At 51.9% G+C, this 22629-nt stretch overlaps 1 protein-coding gene and 1 pseudogene across 2 annotated transcripts in view; one reads left to right on the top strand and one right to left on the bottom strand.

Moving 5' to 3' along the window:
• Window positions 1-15751, bottom strand: part of TSPAN9 (tetraspanin 9) — a 207859-nt gene extending 192108 nt beyond the window's left edge. The window contains exons 1-2 of one of the 2 annotated variants that reach the window (XM_023182959.1): window positions 15665-15751; window positions 6231-6297 (exon numbers count right to left, since the gene is read on the bottom strand). The gene's annotated coding sequence lies outside the window, so the exon portion shown is untranslated. The remainder of the gene's footprint in view (window positions 1-6230; window positions 6298-15664) is intronic. The other variant, XM_023182960.1, reaches the window with a different exon arrangement.
• Window positions 15752-21746: 5995 nt separating this feature from the next.
• LOC111520329 lies at window positions 21747-22361 on the top strand (annotated as a pseudogene).
• The last annotated feature ends 268 nt before the right edge of the window (window positions 22362-22629 follow it).

The raw sequence follows: 22629 nt of genomic DNA, 5'->3' as shown, positions 1-22629 counted from the left end.
AAAAAATTAGCTGGGTGTGGTGGCGGGTGCCTGTAGTCCCAGCTGCTGGGGAGGCTGAGGCAGGAGAATGGCGTGAACCCAGGAGGCAGAGCTTGCAGTGAGCCGAGACTGCACCACTGCACTCCAGCCTGGGAGACAGGGCGAGACTCCGTCTCAAAAAAAAAAAAAAAAAAACAAAAATTAGCTGGGCGTGGTGGCACGTGCCTGTAATCCCAGCTACTCAGGAGGCTGAGACAGGAGAATCACTTGAACCAGGGAGTCGGAGCTTGCAGTGAGCTGAGACCACACCACTGCCCCCCAGCCTGGGCGAAAGAGCGAAACCCCGTCTTCAAAAAAAAAAAAAAAAAACAAACCCTTGAATTCTGCTACAATCTAATTTTCCCTATAATGTCCCTTTTCTTTTTTTTTTGAGACGGAGTCTCGCTTTATCGCCCAGGCCGGAGTGCAGTGGCGCGATCTCGGCTCACTGCAAGCTCCACCTTCCAAGTTCATCCCATTCTCCTGCCTCAGCCGCCCCGAGTAGCTGGGACTACAGGCGCCCGCCACCACACCTGGCTAATTTTTTGTATTTTGAGTACAGATGGGGTTTCACTGTGCTAGCCAGGATGGTCTCGATCTCCTGACCTCGTGATCTGCCCCTCGGCTTCCCAAAGTGCTGGGATTACAGGCATGAGCCACCGTGCCCGGCCTATAATGCCCGTTTTCATCCTGCCATTCAACTGTTCAAAGACCAACACTGGCTCTCACCGCCAGCCTCCTGCGCCTGAGCTGCTCCGAGCAGCATGCCAGGTGCCCCAGAGGGAACAGCTCACCCTCTCCTGCAGGCCACACCTGTCCCCACCCCAACCAAGCTCCCGGCCAGCACCACAACCCCTCAGAGACCCTTCCCTTCCCTCCCTAAATCCCAGCCCTCCCTCAAGGCCCAGCCTGATGCCCCCTGAGTTTCTCCATCGATGCCAAGAAAAAGTTCCACCAACCCTGCCCTGAATTGCATGGTTTCCAGTGTTCTCCCTGCACTGCGGGCACGAACTACTCCATCCAGGAGACCTTCACAGACACAGGCCACCACCAGTTCTAGCTTCTCTGGCCAACAGTGGGGGCAGGCAGAGCCAAGACAGGCTGTTCCAGCCCCCTCCCCTCTCTGCCAGCCACAGCCTGGATGACGGGTGACAGCCAAGCCTGCAGCTTCCCCCCCCAGCCCCACCCATCCCCAGCAGCAAGTCAGTGGAAGCCAGTTTGAAATGGCTACTAATTTGGAGTGACTCACACTATGGGTGATGCTGTAAGAGCCTCCAGGTCCCACATGCTGCAGACAGCACTCAAAATGGTCAAACAAATCCAAACGCTGGCTTCAAACCTAATTGCTTTCCTGGGGGACCCAATGGCTCTTCCTCACTTAGGTCTTTGCAATCCGTATGTCCAGTTTTTAAACAAAGCTGTTTAGAATCTCCCGGGATTAAGACAAGTAGAAAATTGCAAGCCCAGACCTCTACCTCATTTTTTCTAAAACAAAACATGTCATTCTGCGTGTTCACACACCCGGAAAGACACAGTGCATTCAAACTCAGCCGGACCCCCTGCCCCTCTGAGCCCTCCTGTAGAGCCTGGCCCTGAGAGGGGGCTAGGGACTGGCTGAGGCAGGATCTGCTCCTACTGTCCCTGGCACCACTGCCCCCAGGGCTTGTAGGAGAGCTTCGGGCCCCTAAGCCTCAATCTCCACACTGGCAGGTGGCCAGGGGAGAGGCTGCCAGCAGGGTTCCCAGGTACTGTGTCCACGTTTTACCCTGCCCTCTAACGGGAAGGCACTCACATCACAGGTATATACTGACATTTCTTTTTTTCCCCGCGATGGAGTCTTGCTGTGTTGCCCAGGCTGGAGTGCAGTGGCCGATCTCGGCTCACTGCAACGTCCGCCTCCCAGGTTCAAGCAATTCTCCTGCCTCAGCCTCCCGAGTATCTGGTATTACAGGTGCACACCACCAAGCCTGGCTAATTTTTGTATTTTTAGTAGAAATGGGGTTTCACCATGTTGGCCAGGCTGATCTTGAACTCTTGACCTCATGATTTGCCTGCCTTGGCTTCCCAAAGCACTGGGATTACAGGTGTGAGCCACCATGCCCGGCCCCTTTTTTTCTTGAGACAGGGTCTCACTCTGTCACCTAGCCCAGAGTGCAGTGGTGCGATCATGACTTACAGCCTCAACTTTCTGGGCTCAAGCAATCCTTCTGCCTCAGCCTCCCAAGTAGCTGGGACTACAGGTGCACACCGACTACCACACCTGACTAATTCTTTTTCTATTCTTATTAGAGATGAGGTCTCACTATGTTGTCCAGGCTGATCACAAGCAATGCTCCCACCTTGGCCTCCGAAAGTGCTGGGCCTACAGATGTAAGCCACTGTGTCTGGCCTATTCTGATCTGTTGAGAGTGCACACGTGGGCCACTCCACTAAGTGCCAAAACTATGCAGAGTGCCCTCCCACACAAACCCACGCAAGTACACCCAGCACACATGTAAGGCAAGTGTGCACAGTCTCTCACACACACACACGTGCATGGCTGCACCGTGTTTCAGTCTGGCTCTGAGAATCCCTCACACCCCAGCTCACTTCCCTCACCTGTTCACTGTCCTCAGAGGCCCTCCCCCTGACTCTGAACCTGACACATTCCCCACATTGCAACGGGAGGGACCAGACTGTGTGTGTTCCCAGCAACGTGTGCACCCCACGATTGGAGGCGGTGTGCCCGCAAGTGTGCGCACAGCCAGGGTCACTGCCCACCAGGGCTCAAGGTGGTTGCCTCAGACACAGCTGGACTTTGTTCTGGCTACGCAATAATGTATTCACTTTAATTTTTGCTTGTAACCTGAAGAAGGGCCATTTTTCAAATTTGCACAAATGTGCTGTAAGAGTTAGCAGCAACCCTAAGCTACTAAGGCCAAGGCCAAGGCCTCACCAAGATCCTGTACCCCGAAGGCCACAAGACCCTCCAGCCTTCCTGCAACAACAGCAAAGCCTCCCCAGCAGGTAGGGGGATTTTAGGGGGCACTTACTGAGCTTCCTGACTCTTCAGACCCCTTGGACTGCTCTCTACCGCATCCTTTCCTGCTCCTATCACAAGATCAGATGTTCTAAAAATGATGACCATTGAGAGTAGAAATGGTCACAAGACTCTCAGAAAGTGAGTGAATATTCAAAGTATCATCAATTTCCAGCCATCCACCGTAAGGGAGCCTGAGAGAAAGCAGAGGGCGGAAGGGGTGTGCTAAATCAAAGCACAGATAATACTAAATAATAGGCAAAAAAAAAATCTACATTTGGCTCCAAAGTATTGGGCTGAAATGCAGAGAGGATCATGCTCCAACTCCAGATGCCAGCAAAGGGGTTCTTCTGTCTCCTTCCCATTCTGAAGAGCACCCTCCTGGTTCAGGCTGAAATTCTGGTTATGCTCTTGGTTTGAGAGCAAGGAGAGGGTTTGAAAGCTAACCTGCTCCAGGCGGATACTCTCGTTTCGTTATGCTGTAGCTATGATTGAAGTTGAAATGATTAACATGCAGGGCTGGAGTCCAGGACTGGAGGCTTACTCCTCACTGCCTCGGGCAGGGGCACGGAAAAGAGAGTTAAAACCAAAGCAACAGCAGAGCCGTCAGCACAGGACAGAAGTCAGGCAGTAGGACCCCGCCACTCGCCACTCACAGGGCAGGGGACCATCTCTGCAAACAACCTCCACCCCCAGTCAGGCTCCTATCAGGAGTCAGCATCTCCAGTTTATTCATTAACTTCACTCTTTCCTCCTCCATCCACCTCCAGGTCAGAGGCCGAGAAGGCACTAGTCAGAGGCAGAAGGCAGGCCCAGGACTGGAAGCCAAAACCCAGGCATCCCAACTCATATCACCTCAGAAACCATCTCCAGCAGAGCCAGAAAGAACCTTGGCAATGGGTCACCCAGCCTGCTGCTTTGTGGGTGAGCAAACCGGCCTGAAGAAAGCAAACAACTTGCCCAAGTTCACATAGCAGTTAGAGGGAGGAGCAGGGGCCAGAATAAGAACCTCCCACCCCAGGACTGGTCAACATCCCAGAATATGGCTCCAGAGCATGCGAAGAAATGGCGAAACCAAAGCTCCCTGGACCACAGCCATCTGAGAGGATCAACGTCCTGTCTGCCAAGGCCTCCGCTCACGTCTCCCTCACTTAGGTTTCAACGCAGATGCACGGAAGAGAGACAGTCATCTGGATAGACACAGCTGCTGATGTCAGGGGCGATCTGTGTCTCCCCAAGGCCATACAGGCCTCCTGGGGAGCCCCTCACCAAGTTCTGTCTGGCAGGGCCCACCAGGAACAGGCCCCACAGGATGTGCGGGACATGCTGCACAGCAAGACGGTCATTCCCTTGTCCTTAAGTCCTTCCTTCTCTGCTGCCCAGTCTTTTTTAATAGAGACAGAGTTTCACTCTATTGCCCAGTCTGGTCTTGAACTCCTGCCTCAGCCTCCGAGAGTGCAGGGATTCCAGGCGTGGGCCACTGCACCTGGACGCCTGCTGCCTGACCTTCACCAGACTAATTTTCCTCCACCCAAGCCCATGTGCCTGGCTGCACTGCACCATTCAGTGACAGGCGGTGCCTCAAATCCCAGAGCTGCGAGAATGAAAGCAGACACCCACACGGGCCCCAGGGAGGCGGGAGGAGGACTTAAAATGGGAGCTCAGGCATTCCTGCTGCAAGCAGGCTCAGGGAGGGACCTGGAGCGGATTCCCAGCGTCAGTTAAGAACTCAGAACAGTCACAGGTCTGCATTAGAAAAGGCAGGCGCTGCAGAGTCATAGAATCTGGGCTGGAGCCCCTGCTCGCGGTAACACTATGTGTGGGCCTTACCTGCTGCCGCCGATAAAAGAGAACATGACAGCTACCCCGCGGGGCCTTTGTGAAAGTTAAATGAGATTCAAATTATAACTTCATCTGATTAAGTTAAATTGGTTGTGGACATTTTTTTGTTTTGTTTTGTTTTTTTGAGGCGGAGTCTTGCTCTGTCGCCCAGGCTGGAGTGCAGTGGCCGGATCTCAGCTCACTGCAAGCTCCGCCTCCCGGGTTTACGCCATTCTCCTGCCTCAGCCTCCCAAGTAGCTGAGACTACAGGCGCCTGCCACCTCGCCCGGCTAGTTTTTGTATTTTTAGTAGAGACGGGGTTTCACCGTGTTAGCCAGGATGGTCTCGATCTCCTGACCTAGTGATCCGCCCGTCTCGGCCTCCCAAAGTGCTGGGATTACAGGCCTGAGCCACCGTGCCCGGCCGGTTGTGGACATTTGTAAAGGGTCTAAAACTGAGTCTGATTATGATGACAAATGTGAGTACCAGCATCCTAAGTATAACGTGAAGGCATGACAGGATGAGAAGAGGCTCCTGGCCACTCTTGGGGCACTAAATAACCCCTGCTGGAACCCACAGACAAGAGAATATTTGGCAAGATGAGCCACCAGCCAGCACCATTCCACCCCCTCTCCCTGCTCCACTGACTACACCATTGGGTTCAGGGAAGGTAAGATTTTACATATCACCCAGCAGGGAGAGGCGGCAGGAGAAAATACACATAAATTAAATATAAAAGGCCCAGGTCAGTAAACAGCACCCCAAGGGAACCTGAATCAGCACCATCTACCCCCACTGCCTGGCTGCCTGGTCTGTAGTCTGGCACAGGGGAAGCCTCGATGCACAAGTGCTAGAACAATGAATAAACCATCAGCAAGACCCCCAGGGGCCTGGAGGAGCAGAGAAGAGGGCCCCGTAAGGGTCCTGGTGGAGGGCGGTGGGCATAGCAAAATGGAGGCACTGAGGATTGGCCAGGACTCCTGCAGCTTCTCTTCTGGCCTGTGGTGGGAGGCCCCTCCACCCTAGCTCCCAAGCCTGCTGGGAGGAGACAGGAAGCAGAAAGTTACAGGCCTCTGCCTAGGCTTCCTCCACACAAATGGGGTGGCCAAGAAAGAATCTAAGAGTACCATCAGCCACCAATCAGAAACAGTGGGGAGGAGATAATTCTTGCCTGGCCCCCAAAGCCCAATTTAAGGAGCTTAGAAAAGCAAAGCCAGGAGTCAGGGCAGGACAACTAGAAAATATCAGCATCCTCTTCCATCCTCCCCAACCCACAGTTAAAGGGGCAAGAAAGACCTTGACTTCAGATGGAGTTTATAACACAGAGACGTTCAGAGGCCCTACCCCACAATGGACCCGAACCAACACTGACCTGTTCCCTCTGAACTTTCTGCAAACACCTTGGCTGCTGACAAATAAAAGAAGGTTCCAGGATATTCCTGCAGGAAGGCAAAAAATTAGGTCATCACTTTGGTAAGAAGCCACTCTAGGGTGAATTCTGTCCATCAAGGACTACTCTTTGGGGCAGCAATCCCTCACCAAGAAACTGCTCACTCAGCAAATGGAGGCCAGAAATGGCAAACAGGAAGGCAGTGTGCTAATGCCACTCAGTTACTGGTGGGTACCCAAGGCCTTACGATCAGAACCCAAGCCCTGGCCCAGCAGAAAAGACAGCTGCAATTGATTAGTGATGTCTGCCATGGGCAGTTACAGAAGTAACAGAATCCCCGCCATGTATCTGGCATCCCTGGGGTAGACCTTTGTCATCCAAGGATTTAACATTACAATTTTGGCCACTCGCAAGTAACCCAAAGTTTCAAGATATGCAAAAGTGTGTAAACTTACTGAGATGTGTTTGCATCGCATATGCTATGAGGTCAATATGAAGGAACGGGCCACCTTGTTGTTTTCATCTCTACCACATTCAAAGTTACTCTTATGGAGCAATAAAAACTTGGTGGAAAATGGCCACCAAGTGAGAAATAAAACTGCAGCAGAAACTGAAAGGGCAGTTAACTTGGGGTGTGAGGATATATGCAGGAAACATTTGACTCTGCAGAAACATGACTCCGGAGAAAGCCAGGCCCATGAACAAATATTGCTGTGGATACAAATTTGGGATGCTAGAAAGTGCAAGATTCATTTCTTGAGATCGTGAGGGGTCCACTGTGCCTACTCTGTTCTGTGCCTCACAGCAGTGAACTCAGGGTCAAGGAGAACATCAGAGGGAGTGAGAATCCATGCCCTGAAGGGGCTTGCAATCTACTTGACGAAACAATACCTACTGGAAACAGCAAATGGCATTGCATTTTCACAATTACCCAGCACAGAATCAGCTTCAATTCCCCTTCACCTTCCTCCTTTCCTCACTTCCCCACCCAATCAAGTTACAAATGATCCTGATCTTACTTCCAAAATGTCTCAAGTTCAATGCCTCCTCACCATTCCTCACAGGTGCCCAGCCACTCTCCCTACCATGACGTCCCCTCTTCACAGACCCCAGATTCACCCTCCTTAAGCCCAGCACTGCTTCTGTTACCCTTGCTCAAAACCTGCAAACTTCCCAGGGCCTCCCAAGGTTGATGGCTGTCTCCACAGCACCAGTTTAATGCTGGCACATGGTAGGCACTCAAGTTCTCTTGGAAGAATGAATGGACAGATAAAGGTTCTTGGCTGGTCATCTGAGGCCGCCCACAATACAGCTGTTGTCTACCTGCCCAACTTCTCCTCCATGGCCTCCCTGCACACATCCCACGCCTGGCCCGCCTGCGCCATTCACACACCCCAACTTTCTCAGGGCCTAGCCCTAGGCTGATCCTTACTCCTTCTGTTGAAATGCAAGCTCCCCTCCGGGGTTCCTGTGCACCACCACCTTCTGCATGAAATGGTGCTCCTCAATCAAGGTGACCGAACTGTTTCAGTTCACATAACATTCTGCTCTCAGAAGCCGTTCGCCTTGTCCTTTGAATTGTCATCTTTCGAACCTGTTTCTCAACTCTTCACTGGCTAACAAGCCCCATGAAGATAAAGATGTTCATCTTGTTTATTTTTGCAGCATCAGAACTTAGCACAGACTTTTTTTTTTTTTTTAAGAGACAAAATTCTTGCTCTGTTACCCAGCCTGGAGTGCAGCGACACAATCATGGCTCACTGAAGCCTCAAACTCCTGAACTCAAGCGATCCTTCCACCTCTAGCTGGGACCATAGGTCCATAGGTCCACAAGTGTGTACCACCACACCTGGCTAATATATATATATATATACATTATATGTATAATTTTTTAGATACAGAGGCCTCACTATGTTACCCAGGATGGTCTCAAATCCCGGGCCTCAAGTGATCTTCCTGCATCAGCTTGCCAAAGTACTGGGATTACAGATGTGAGGCACAGTATCCAGCCCAGCACAGACTCTTATACATGTGACGCATACACTGTTTGTGGAGTTCACCAGAGAACCACCCAAGGAAATCTATAAAGGCCAGGAACAAAATGAAGACATAAAATGCCATAGGAGTTCCCAGAAAAAAGAGGTTCATTTGGGCTGTCCATTTGCCGGGCGCGGTGGCTCAAGCCTGTAATCCCAGCACTTTGGGAGGCCGAGACGGGTGGATCACGAGGTCAGGAGATCGAGACCATCCTGGCTAACATGGTGAAACCCCGTCTCTACTAAAAAATACAAAAAACTAGCCGGGCGAGGTGGCGGGCGCCTGTAGTCCCAGAGAGGCTGAGGCAGGAGAATGGCATAAACCCGGGAGGCGGAGCTTGCAGTGAGCTGAGATCCGGCCACTGCACTCCCGCCTGGGCGACAGAGCAAGACTCCATCTCAAAAAAAAAAAAAAAAAGAGGTTCATTTGGGATGGGACGCCAGGGTCTTGAAAGGAGCTCAGACATGAGAAGGGTCTTGAAAGAGGAGAATGGAAGAACTATCCAGAAAGGTGGAAGAGGATGAACTAAGGGGCCAAGATGGAATGCGCAAAGCATGCCTGGGAAATTAGTCTGGCTAGAACCAAGGGTTCCCAGGGGGAGAAGAGTGGTAATAAGGCTAGACAGGCAGGATGCTGAATGCCAGGCGAATGCACCTGGATTAGATCCACTCCCTCTTAGTCAGTGAGGATGACAACCGCTGCAGGCTGGGCCCTCATGGTAGAAGAAAAGAAGTCTTGTCCTCTCTTGTTCCAAGCATGTTAGTTCAGTCTCCTCCACAAAGTTATAAATAACAGCCACCGTTTACTGCACACCTGCTGTGTATGAGGCCCTGAGCTATGTGCCTCACATACATCAGCTCATGGCTCCTTCCCAACATCCTGAGTACTTGGTATTGTTATCCTCATTTTGCAAGCAGGGAGCTGACGCTAAAGGAGGTAAGGGCACCTCCCAAGGCCCAACCCACTCACTCGTTCACTTAACAGTGCTAGCTGGCCCTGGGGTTACAGGCTTGTGATAAAGGGGCACTCCCTCCAGCCACCCCAGGTTCAAGGGCTTCCCACCTAAGCTGTGCTTCTCCACAACTCTCCAGATTAATTCCTCAAGGTCAGCATTTACGAAGCACACAGAAGGAGCTTAATAAAGCACACTAAACAGACAGAATAGTGGCTGCCAGAGGCTGGGAGGAGGGGGAAACAGTTGTTTCATGAATATTAAAGCTTCAGTTTTACAAGCTAATTTCTGGAGCTCTGTTGCACAACCATGTAAATATACTTAATGCTACTGAACTGTACACTTAAAAATGGTTAAAATGTACACTTAAGATTTTACATTTGCTGGGTGCGGTGGCTCATGCCTGTAATCCCAGCACTTTGGGAGGCCGAGGCGGGTGGATCACGAGGTCAGGAGTTCAAGACCAGCCTGGCCAATATGGTGAAACCCCGTCTCTACTAAAAAATATATAAAATTTAGCCAAGGGTGGTGGCGGGTGCCTGTAATCCCAGCTATTTGGGAGGCTGAGGGAGAGAACTGCTTGAACCCGGGAGGCGGAGGTTGCAGCGAGCCAAGATTATGCCACTGCACTCCAGCCTGAGCAACAGAGCAAGACTCCGTCTAAAAAAAAAAAAAAAAAAAAAAAAAGATTTTACATTCAGTGTTTTTTACCACAATTTTAAATTTTTTTACGTAAAGCACACTTCCTAATTGGTTGAGTGGCTGCTAATATCTTACACTGTTAATTGTCTGATGCTGGAAGAGACTCTAGAATATTTCTAATCCAATATCCCACCAAAACGGAGAGTTGGAAAGAGGAGGTAAATTGCCCAAGGTTGCACAAATAAGTGGTGCCAGGTGAAGACAAGGCTCAACGTAGAGGAAAGGGGCTGGGCGTGGTGGCTCACGCCTGTAATCCCAACACTTTGGGAGGCCAAGGTAGGAGAACTGCTTGAGACCAGGAATTCAAGACTAGAGACCAGCCTGGGCAACATGGCACAACCCCATCTTTACCATAAAAAATAAAAAATTAAGGCCGGGCGCGGTGGCTCAAGCCTGTAATCCCAGCACTTTGGGAGGCCGAGACGGGCGGATCATGAGGTCAGGAGATCGAGACGATCCTGGCTAACACGGTGAAACCCCGTCTCTACTAAAAATACAAAAAACTAGCCGGGCGAGGTGGTGGGCGCCTGTAGTCCCAGCTACTCGGGAGGCTGAGGCAGGAGAATGGCGTGAACCCGGGAGGCGGAGCTTGCAGTGAGCTGAGATCCGGCCACTGCACTCCAGCCCAGGAGACACAGCAAGACTCCGTCTCAAAATAAATAAATAAATAAAAAATAAAAAAATAAAAAAATAAAAAATTAATTATCTGGGCAAGGGGCCTGCACCTATAGTCCCAGCTACTCGGGAGGCTAAGGCGGGAGGATCACTTGAGTCCAGGATTTGGAGGCTGCAGTGAGCTGATTGCATCCCTGCACTCCAGCCCAGGCAACAAAATGAAAAAAATAGAAGAAGGGGCTGAATGCGGTGGCTCACGCCTGTAATCCCAGCACTTTGGGAGGCCAAGGCAGGCAGATCACCTGAGGTCAGGAGTTTGAGACCAGCCTGGCCAACATGGTGAAACTCTATCTCTACAAAAAATACAAAAATTAGCCAGGTGTGGTGGTGGGTGCCTGTAATCCCAGCTACTCGGGAGGCTGAGGCAGGAGAATCGCTTGAACCCAGGAGGTAGAGGTTGCAGTAGCCGAGATAGTGCCATCGCACTCCAGCCTGAGCAACAAAAGCAAAACCCTGTCTCAAAAAAAAAAAAAAAAAAAATAGAAGAAGGGCAGACAGACGGCAGAATAGAAGGCACAAGGCAGGAAGGTCAGAAGCCAGGGTTCAAGTTTTGCTTCTTTCACTTAATGAGTTTTGTGACCTTAGATATTTATTCTCTCTGAGCATCATATTCCTAACCTATAAGACGACAATTAAAAGTTACAAACCTCGCCCAGTGCGGTGGCTCACGCCTATAACCCCAGCACTTTGGGAGGCCGAGGCAGGTGGATCACTTGAGGTCAGGAATTCGAGACCAGCCTGGCCAACATGGCGAAACCCTGTCTCTACTAAAAATACAAATATTAGAAGGCATAGTGGCACGTGCCTGGAATCTCAGCTACTCGGGAGGCTGAGGCAGGAGAATCGCTTGAACCGGGGAAGCCGAGTTTGCAGTGAGCTGAGATCCTGCCACTGCACTCCAGCCTGGGCAACAGAGTGAAACTCTGTCTCAAAAAAAAGTAACAAACTTTACAAGATTATGGATGAATTAAATAAAATTATATACAACTAATGTAATGTGCATAGAAACACTTGGCCAACTGTAAATTACTTTATCAACACTAGTTATTGTTTGGACGAACGGAGGCAGGATGGTTCACTTCCGGATTCTTCTTCACCACCAACTCTTCCCATGTGTGCGAGAATGCAGCTGACGCCCGGGAAGGTGAAGATTAATCAGGCATGCACCAGGTGATGTCAATCCGAGGAGACCAAGATTTACCTGGTGGCACCTGCGGAGCGGCCCCCCTTCCCCGACGTGCCCGTGCCCCGCCTATTGCCCTTCCACTCCTAGAAAAGTCCTCCCAGCAGATGCGCCGGGGGCAGGCTTTCTCAGCCCCCACTCTTGTCGGGACTGTATTAGAAACTCCCCCCAACCCAGCTCCGGTCCCTGAAGCTAGATGACCAAAGAATAAATTTGCAGTTTTGCTTTTAGCCTTGCCTACTCGCTGGTTCTTTTGTGCCCACTCTGGTGGTCTTAGAAAAACAAATCAGTTGGTGCCGAAACCCGACCACCAAGTGGCTCGGGAGATACGTTCAGGACGGAGACGTCCGCCTGAAGGTAATCTCCACTTTGGCTTCAAGAGCCTCCAGTCTGTCTCTGCTGGTTCCAAAGGACGCTTTGAAGCCAGGCAGAGATCCACTTCCATTTCCATTGTGTCCACTGTGTCCCTCGGCCCAAATCCTGCGCAGGTCCGAGGTCCATTTTGAGCCACCAAGTGGCTCGGGAGACCCCGTTCAGGACGGAGACGTCCGCCTGAAGGTACTCTCCACTTTGGCTCCATGAGCCTCCAGTCTGTCTCGGCTGGTTCCAAAGGACGCTTTGAAGCCAGGCAGAGATCCACTTCCATTTCCATTGTGTCCATTGTGTAAGTAAAGAGGAAACAAATGGGAAACCCCCAGTCCAAATTTCTAAAGAGCACCCCCTTAGGGTGCCTCCTAGCCAATTTAAAAACCTTACAGCTCGAACAAGACCTTAGGAGGGAGGAAGCGGTTAATTTTCCTTTCCACTGTGGCGTGATCGACCTCAGCAATTTCTGCCAGCGGCTAGGCAAGTGGTCCGAAATTAATTACGTACAAGGCTTTTGGGCCTTAAGCTCTCGTCCCTATACTCCTCCTTCTCTCCACCCCCTCCCTTCCTGCCCAGACTCCTCCTTCCTCCTCCTTATCTACTAGTAATCCACTCAGTCCCATGCCTCCTTCGGGGCCCCCAACTGGCTGTCTTGAGTCTCTTATCTCTGCCCACACCCTCCTACAGTGTTAGCACCTTTGCGAGAGGTGGCTGGGGCGGAGGGGCTAGTCAGAGTACATGTCCCTTTTTCATTGGCCAATCTTTCCAAAATTGAGAAGCGTTTAGGTGATTTCTCAGCTAATCCTACCATATACATAAAGGAATTTAGACACCTTTGTCAGGCCTATGACTTAACTTGGCATGACCTCCAGGTTATCCTAACCTCTACCCTAAACTGACTGAGGTTCTAACCCAGTATACCCGGTTAGATCCGGCCTCCCCCACAGGGGCTACCATTTTGGCATCTTATTTCATTTCTCAATCAGCTCCTGACATTCGTAAAAAACTTCAAAAGGTAGAGGATGGTCCTCAGACACCAATACAAGACCTAGTTAAATTAGCCTTTAAGGTCTATAGCTCCAGAGAGGAGATGGCAGGCTCGCCTTGAACAGAAGTTACAGCTCCTAGCAGCGGCTTTACAGGCCAGTCATAACCCCAGACCAGAGAGCACATACCCCACAGACTCCAAGGCCACTGCTATAAAGGAGAAAGGCCACTGCTAGAAAGGAGCCTGCTATAAGTGTGGCAAGGCAGGACACTATGCCAACAGGTGTCCGCAAGGTCCCCGAGCCCCAACGCAGCCTTGCTATAAGTGCAAGGCATCAGGACATTAGGCCAGTGAATGTCCTAACCTTCGTCCACCAGCAACCCCCTGCCCTGCTTGCCAGCAGGGAGGACATTGGAAGTCTGATTGCCCCACCCTGAGAACAGGTGCTGCGTCTCCACGTGACCCCCTTTCCCAGGATCCTGGGAGCTCCTTCCAGCTCCTACATCTGGACGATGACAACTGAAGGTGCCGAGACTCGGGGACCCCCATCATCCTCACCAAGCCGCAGGTAACTCTCCTGGTAGCGGGTAAGACAATTTTTTAATCAACAGCGAGGCTACCTATTCTGTTTTGCCGTCCTTCTCTGGACCTAGCCTTCCATCCAATATCTCTGTAGTAGGAGTAAGCGGAAAGCCATCCACTCCACGAAAAAACTCCACTTCTTAATTGCTGCCTGGCCAACAACTACCTTGCGCAGTTGTTCCTCATTCCCAGCTAAAAAGGGCCCCTACCGAAAGCAATCAGTGGAAATCAGTTTGGCTTTCCCCCACTCACCTCAAACTTACTAAATTTTCTTAACTATCTCATACTCCCCAACCTTGCCAGGACCATCCTTCTGGGTTTTGCCCATATTCCAACAAATGCTTCCATTCCTCATTCCTATACTAATACTGTGCCTTATTTTATTCTTCATCCATACGTCCAAATACCAACCATGGGCCCCGACCTGCAAAAAAAATAAATTTGCAGTTTTGCTTTTAGCCTTGCCTACTCGCTGGTTCTTTTGTGCCCACTCTGGTGGTCTTAGAAAAACAAATCAGTTATTGAATAACAATATTAAATATATCTGTTCATAGGTTCAAAGAGCCCTGCCACAATACTAAAATCTGATTAAAACAGACCAAAAACAAAAATCCTACTCTCACCTGTTCAGGGACTTGCACACAGGGGGTCTTCAGTGAGTGAGAGTAGAACTGAATTACACTTCAAGTTTTATCTACCCCAGTCCTCTCCCTCCAACCCACAGCCCAGCTGCATCAGCCATGCCAGGACCAAGCCAAGGGTAGGAAGCTGGTGTAATTGTCTGCTTCTCTGGCTGCATTCCTTAGCTAAATATAAATGATTTATTCAGGCCATTGTTTGAAATTATCCATAATCCCTCTCCTCGCCTCCCCATTACTTATGATGGCAAGCTAGCTGTGTATCTCTATAGCAAAGCATATATTCAACATTCTCTGTGGCTATTTTCAAGAAAGAGAAGGGAGCTGGCAGGTATATACAGGGATCTTCGCATAAGTCTTCGGTTTTCTCCACTAGTCCAGGAAAGCTTCCTGGAGGAGGAAATACCTGAGTTACCCCAGGGAAAAGGACAGCTGCAGGTCAGAAGGGCACGCGCGCATAAAGAGAGACTGGGTCTCTGAACCAAGAGTGGTAAGCCCCTGCCTTCTTACCCCCGTTTTGGTGATGCGGGGGAAAGGTAGCTCAGGGGATCCCATACTACCCCAAGCTTCCCTAGACAATACAGGCATTTGGGGGAAGATGAAGAAGTGACCCGTATATTTTTCAAAGAGGGAGGAGATCCAAGACTCCAGTTCCAAGAGGTACAAGTACAAATATTGCTCTTACAACAACAAGCCAGTTTCTTGTTTGGATGTTTTTTTTAAAACCACAGGAAAGTTTTTTCAAGTCCCAAACTTGAATGCACAGATGGGCTAGATCTCCAACTTCGGGGTGTGCCAGAGTCCTGTCACTCGGAGCGCTGATCTTCCAGCAGTGGCCCAGGGAGTGGTCCCGGGGGCCGGGGGACTGCAGGCTATATCCCAGCCCTGCCCGAAGGCCTCTGGCCCTCTGGCCCTCTCTGGGGTCCTTGTATGGACTGTTCCAAGCGGTGCACTGGGTCGCACAGTCGGAAACCCTCGCCAGCCCCGGGGGCTCCCTTTCTGAAACGGTCTTCCTTGGAGCCATCCCCTGGAGGACCCCACTTCGCTCGGTGCCCGGGCCCCGCACCCATCCTCCCCTTCCCGGCCCGCTTCCCGCACGGCGCCCACTCTGTTCCTCGTCCTCTCGTCCCACCGCCGCCCTGCCCACACCGCCTCCCGTGGGCGCCCCCGGCCGCTCCGCCTTCTCGAGACCCGGCCGGGGGGTGCCCAGCCCGCCCGGCGCTGTCTCGAGGCCGCGCAACCCCGCACGCTCACGAGACCCGCCTCGCCGCCCGCCGCCCGGGCCGCACTCACCGCGCCCGCAGGACTTGAGGGTCCCCGCACGGCTCGCGCTCTGACCCCGCAGCCGCCGCCAGCGGAAACGGGAGGCGGGGCCTGCCCGGGAATGGCGAGCCTGTGGGGCGGGGCGGAGCTGCCTGGGGGCGGGGCGGGGCGGGGCTGCCCGGGGGCGGGGCGGGGCGGGGAGGGCGGGGCGGGGCGGGGCGGGGAGGGCGGGGCGGGGCGGGGAGGGCGGGGCGGGGCGGAGAAGGAGCGCAGGGCTGAGGGGGGCGCCAGCGCCAGTGCCCTGCACCGCCCCAGGCTGGGTCCCCTGCGTTAAAGGAGGGGGAGCCCGGGGACGGGGCACAGGGCCCGCGAGGCGCGGGTGCCCTCCGGGGGTTCCGGAAGCCTCCCTCCCCGCCCCGCCACCCGCACGCCCCGACCGGCCGCTCCTCCGAGGTGCTGGGATCACGCCTTCCCCCTGCGGCGAACGGGCCTCTTCCCAGGGTAGGGGCGGGAAGGTCTGCGCCTGGCAGTGCGCTCTCCTGGGCTCTGCGCCCACACGGCACCCAAGGGCCGTCCTGGCCCAGGCCTCAGCTCTCTCGCTCGCGCCAGGCTGCCTGGCCTCGCCACCCCACCCCCACACCTACGAGCCCCTTCCCTGGTGTTTCGGGCGGGCTGGATGAGATGCTGACAGCGCCTGCCGGAGACACCTCTTGCAGAAAGAGCCGTGCTCCCCAGGAGCTGGCGGCCGCCAAGGGCGGGTACGGGGCACGGTGTGCGGGAGGGGTGCGCTGAGGCAGGAGAAACTCCAGCTAGGCATGTCTGGCCCGGCGCTTTTTCAGGCCTGGATTTTATATGTTTTTTGTTTTTTTGGTTTTGTTTTGTTTTTTCTTGAGACAAGGTCTCACTCTGTTGCGCAGGCAGGAGTGCAGTGGTGCGATCACGGCTCACTGCAGCCTCGACTTCTGGGCTCAAGTGATCCCGCCTCAGCCTCCAGAGTACTTGGGACTGTGGGCGCGCACCACCACGTCCGGCTAAGTTTTTGTTTTTTTTTTTTTTTTTTTTTTTTTTTTTTTGTACAGACAGGGGTCTCCCTGGGCCCAAGCTGGTCTCAAACTCCTGGGCTCAAGCCATCCTCCTGCTTCTGCCTCCCGAAGTGCTGGGATTATAGGCCTGGATTTTTTTTTTTTTTTTTTTTTTTTTTTGAGACGGAGTCGCCCAGGCTGGAGTGCAGTGGCCCGATCTCAGCTCACTGTAATCTCCGGCTCCCGGGTTCACGCCATTCTCCTGCCTCAGCCTCCCGAGTAGCTGAGACCACAGGCGCCCACCACCTCGCCCGGCTAGTTTTTTGTATTTTTTAGTAGAGACAGGGTTTCACTGTTAGCCAGGATGGTCTCGATCTCCTGACCTCGTGATCCGCCGATCTTGGCCTCCCAAAGTGCTGGGATTACAGGCTTGAGCCACCGCGCCCGGCCTAGGCCCGGATTCTTAAAGCTAGAAGGCGTAAACTTGTTTCCAGAGAGCACTAAAACGCCATCTCTTCTCATCATTACTGTCATCAAAAACTTCTAGGCCAGGTGCCCTGGCTCAGGCCTGTAATCCCAGGACTTTGGGAGTCCCAGGTCTTTGGTAGGCCCAGGCGGAAGCATTGCTAGAGCTCAGTCACTCAGGAACTCAGGAATTCAACAACAGCCTGAGCAACATAAGAAAACCCCATCTCAAAAAAAAAAAAAAAAAAGTTTTAATTAACCGGGTGTGGTGGCACACCCCTGTAGTCCCAGCTACCCCTGTGGCTGAGGCTCAGGAGTTGGAGGCTGCAGTAAACTAGGATCACGCCACTGTACTCCAGTGTGGGCAGCAGAGGGAGACCCCGTCTTTAAAAGTGAAAATTTTAAAAATTTTAAAGAAACTGTATGCTGTGCTTCCCACATGCCCTACCATTGCACTAAGCTTGATAGGGGACAAATTTTTAAAACGTGGCTATAATCACAAGAGTTGCCTTTGCTTTCTGCTAATTAGACTGGAAGTTTCCACTCATCTTCTGGGCCCCTTCCCTCACACACACGCAATCTTGTTTTTGTCTATTAGACTAAACCCATAACCCATCTCCTGATCTCCCTTTCCCCGCAAGGAAAATATTCTCCTTCCACATTTGGCTTCATCCAAAGCCTTCTTCAATGCCCCTAACAAAGTCTTCCCAAAGAACCCCCACCAGCCCCAATCTTTCCAGTCACTGTGGCAGCTCCTTAGTACATGTACCCAACTCTACCCAGGCTCCAGAAGAGGAAACTGGGTCTCAGAGAGGGAAGAAGATGTACTAGGATTGTCTGCCAGCGAGCCAACTCACTGGTAGACCATCGGATACAGCCTGGTGAGGAAGCAGTCGCAGGACTTGTGAGCCAGACACACCTGTCTGAATCCTGGCTCTGCTTTTATGGGCTGGGACCTCTTCAGGCCTATTCCCTCACCTGTGGAATGGGGCATAAGAATACCAATTACAGGGGCGGGCATGGTGGCTCACACCTGTAATCCCAGTACTTTGGGAGGCCGAGGCGGGTGGATCACCTGAGGTCAGGAGTTTGAGACCAGCCTGGTCAATATGGTGAAACCCCGTCTCTACTAAAAATACAAAATATAGCCAGTCGTGGTGGCACATGCCTGTAATCCCAGCTACTCAGAGGGCTAAGGCAGGAGACTTGCTTGAGCCTGGGAGACGGAGGTTGCAGTGAGCCAAGATCGTGCCACTGCACTCACAGCCTGGCCAACAGAGCAAGACTGTCTGGAAAAAAAAAAAAAAAATACCAGTTCCACAAGGTTGATGGGCTGACCAAGATGATGGAGTGAAAGCACAACATGTGATGTGTAGTGACTGCTCAATAAATGCTAGCTTCCTCCTGCCCTTTTTGGGTTTTGTTTTGTTTTGTTGTTTTTGAGACAGGGACTTGCTCTGCCATCCAAGCTGGAGGGCAGTCGTGCCATCATGGCTCACTGCAGCCTCAAACTCCTGGACTCAAGGATCCTCCTACCTCAGACTCCTAAATAGCTGGGACCACAGGTGCATGCCACCATATCCAACTAATTGGGTTGTTTGATTTGTTTTGTTTTGTTTTGTTTCGTAGAGACGGAGGCCTCACTATGTTGCTTAAGCTAGTTTTGAACTCCTGGCCTCAAGCAATCCTCCCACCTTGGCCTCCCAAAGTCCTCCTGCCCTTTAAAAAAAGATAGGGCACGGTGGCTCAAGCCTGTAATCCCAGCACTTTGGGAGGCCGAGACGGGCGGATCACGAGGTCAGGAGATCGAGACCATCCTGGCTAACACACGGTGAAACACTGTCTCTACTAAAAAATACAAAAAACTAGCCGGGCAAGGTGGCGGGCGCCTGTAGTCCCAGCTACTCGGGAGGCTGAGGCAGGAGAATGGCGTGAACCCGGGAGGCAGAGCTTGCAGTGAGCTGAGATCCGGCCACAGTACTCCAGCCCGGGCGACAGAGCAAGACTCCACCTCAACAACAACAACAAAAAAAAAGATAGGGGGAGCACAGTGGCTCACACCTATCATCCCAGTACTTTGGGAGGCCAAGGAGGTGGATCACTCGAGCCCAGGAGTTCAAGACCAGCCTGGCCAACATGGCAAAACCCCATCTCTACTGAAAATACAAAAATTCGCCAGGCGTGCATGGGCGTGGTGGCACATGCCTGTAGTCCCAGCTGCTACTCGGGAGGCTGAGCCCAGGAGGTCAAGGCTGCAGGGAACCATGATTACACCACTGCTTTCCAGCCTGGGTGACAGAGTGAGACTCTGTCTCAAATTAATTAAGTAATTAAAACAAATCTGAAATAATGGGATTCTGAAGTCTTACAGATGGATGAAATCTTAGACGAATTCCCTCAGCAATAGCCCAGAAAATGGCTTCCCTGCTCACTCTCCTTCACCACATTCAGAGATGAATGCCTCAGTGCCTCTGAGGGGCTGACAGCTGGAAGGCAGCGCTGAAGAAAAGCTGTGGAGGAGATGGGATTATTCAGCATAAAGGACACAAAGGTGACTAGTGGTCTGTGAAGCAGACAGACTGATCGTGTCCAGTGAGGACTAAACGCAAGTAAACCTGACAATGAGGCACCACCTTCTTGGGGAAGGGACTTACAAATGCATGAAGTCATCACTTATCATCCCAGGCTTCTGAGGAAATGTCATCGAGTTTCCCTCCTGGAGAAGATCCCAAAAAATGCTGAGGAGTACCATACATCAGGTTAGATATAGGTAGGGTGATTGTATGCAGGTTTTGGGGGCACATTCTACTTACTCTTCTTGTCCTGGCATAGTTTCTAATAGTCCCCCTTTCACTCTCAAAATATCCTGGTGTGGATGATAAATTATATGCCACTTGAACTGTGAACAAAAGCAGGACTCCAAACAGCTCCTTCCAGGCCTGAATGTCAGCAACTCTGCTGGAATTTCTGAATCCCCAGGGACTTCAAAAGATAGCATGTCAGTTTATCCCCTTGAAATCACCAAATCAAATCAAAAATGACAATAGGCTAAAATTAAAGTCCCAGCCAACCACCCCAAGTCAAGCTTCGGGACTGTGCCTGCTGAATTGCGACACCTAGTGGCGAGAGCGCACGCTGCCGGAGCGGGGTTCCGCAAACACTTCACATTCCGCCATAGGTTTCAAGTGATTTGCAAAGCAGCTAACAGCTAATATGTACCAAGTGTTTATGTGCCAGGCACAGTTCTAAGTACTTTACATGTTCCAACCCATTGATCCTCACAACACCATGAGGTAGGTAGTAGTATCATCATCCCGACACTTTTACAGATGAGGAAATGAGGCTGAGACAAGTTAGGTAATTTCTCCCAGGCCATTTCACCAGTAAATGACTAAGCTAGGATATAACCCCAGACTGTCTGCTGGAGGGCCTGCACAGTTAACTACTGTTCCATCCAGACACACCTGTCTGAATGGAGGATTCAGGATTCAGACAGGTGTGTCTGGCTCTGTATGCACAAAGTTACTTCGGAGGAATCTTCACCTGAAGAGACATCCACCACCCCTCTGACATGGAGATGATGTGAGGGTACAATGAGAGGTAGAATGTATGAAAAGTTCCACTCTCAGCCGGGCGCAGTGGCTCACGCCTATAATCCCAGCACTTTGGGAGGCTGAGGTGGGTGGATCACCTGAAGTCAGAAGTTCGAGACCAGCCTGGCGAAACCCCATCTCTACTAAAAATACAAAAATCAGCCAGGCCTCAGTCAGGCCTGTAATCCCAGCTACTAGGGAGGCTGAGACAGGAGAATCGCTTGAACCCGGGAGGCGGAGGTTGCAGTGAGCCAAGATCGTGCCACTGCACTCCAGCCTGGGCAACAGGATGAGACTTCGTCTAAAAAAAAAGAGTTCCACTCTCATGTCTACCAGTACAGAATAGTAGTTTCCACATCTATAAAAATTGCCTGGGCCTGGCGTGGTGGCTCACACCTGTACAGGTGGCTCGCCTGTAAATCCCAGCACTTTGGGAGGCCAAGGCAGGTGGTTCACCTGAGGTCAGGAGCTCGAGATCAGCCTGGCCAATGTGGTGAAACCCTGTCTCTACTAAAAATACAAAAATTAACCAGGCGTGGTGGCAGGCACCTATAATCCCAGCTACTCGGGAGGCTGAGGCAGGAGAATCGCTTGAACCCGGGAAACGGAGGTTGCAGTGAGCCGAGATCACGCCACTGCACTCCAGCCTGGGAAACGAGTGAAACTCCGTCTCAAAAAAAAAAAAAAATTGCCTGGGCACAGTGGCTCACACCTGTAATCTCAGCACTTTTATGAGGCCCAGGTGGGCGGATCACCTGAGGTCAGAAGTTTGAGACCAGTCTGGCAAACATGGTGAAATCCTGTCTCTACTAAAAATACAAAAAACTTAGCCAGGCGTAGTGGTGAACGCCTGTAATCCCAGCTACTCAGAGGCTGAGGCAGGAGACTTACTTGCCTGGGAGGCGAAAGTTGCAGTGAGCAGAGATCGCACCACTGCACTCCAGCCTGGCAACAGAGCGAGACTCCCTCTCAAAAAAAAAAAAAAAAAAAAAAAAAAAAGCCCCCCCAGGTGACTGCTGCGAAAGATGGAAGATGGCGGAAGTGCAGGTCCTGGTGCAATGGTCGAGGCCATCTCCTGGGCCGCCTGGCGGCCATCGTGGCTAAGCAGGTACTGCTGGGCCAGAAGGTGGTGGTCCTACGCTGCAAGGGCATCAACATTTCTGGCAGTTTCTACAGAAACATGTTGCATGTTGAAGCACCTGGCTTTCCTCCACAAGCAGAGAACACAAACGTTTCCCAAGGCCCCTACCCCTTCCGGGTCCCCAAGGCATCTTCTGGCGGGCAGTGCGAGGCATGCTGCTCCACAAGACCAAGCGAGGCCAGGCCGCCCTGGACCGCCTCAAGGTGTGTGATGGCATCCCACTGCCCTGCGACAAGAAAAGCCAGATGGTGGTTCCTGCTGCCCTGAAGGTCATATGTCTGAAACCTACAAGAAAGTTTGCCTATCTGGGGTGCCTGGCTCACGAGGTTGGCTGGAAGTACGAGGCAGTGACAGCCACCCTGGAGGAGAAGAGGAAGGAGAAGGCCAAGGTCCACTACTGGAAGAAGAAACAGCTCATGAGGCTAGGAAAACAGGCCGAGAAGAACGTAGAGAAGAAAACTGACAAATACGCAGAGGTCCTCAAGGCCCACAGACCCTCGGTCTGATCCCAACAAAGACTGTTCATTCCTCATGCTTGGCCTGGCCTGGCCTTCCTCCATCGTCACCCTGGAATGTGCGGGACCCAGGGCCAGCAGCAGTCCGGGTGCCACAGGCAGCCTGGGACACAGGAAGCTGGGAGCAAGGAAAGGGTCTTAGTCACTGCCTTCTGAGGTTACTTGAAAGCACTCGGAGAATTGTGCAGGCGTAATTTATCTATGACCAATAGAAAGAGCAACCAGTTACTATTAGCAAAAGGGAGCCAGAAGACTAATT

Source organism: Piliocolobus tephrosceles, chromosome 10 (genome assembly GCF_002776525.5).
Source record: "Piliocolobus tephrosceles isolate RC106 chromosome 10, ASM277652v3, whole genome shotgun sequence".
Taxonomy (NCBI): Eukaryota; Metazoa; Chordata; class Mammalia; order Primates; family Cercopithecidae; genus Piliocolobus; species Piliocolobus tephrosceles.
The sequence above is the reverse complement of the archived record's forward strand: the minus strand, read 5'-3'. Positions and strand labels throughout refer to the sequence as shown.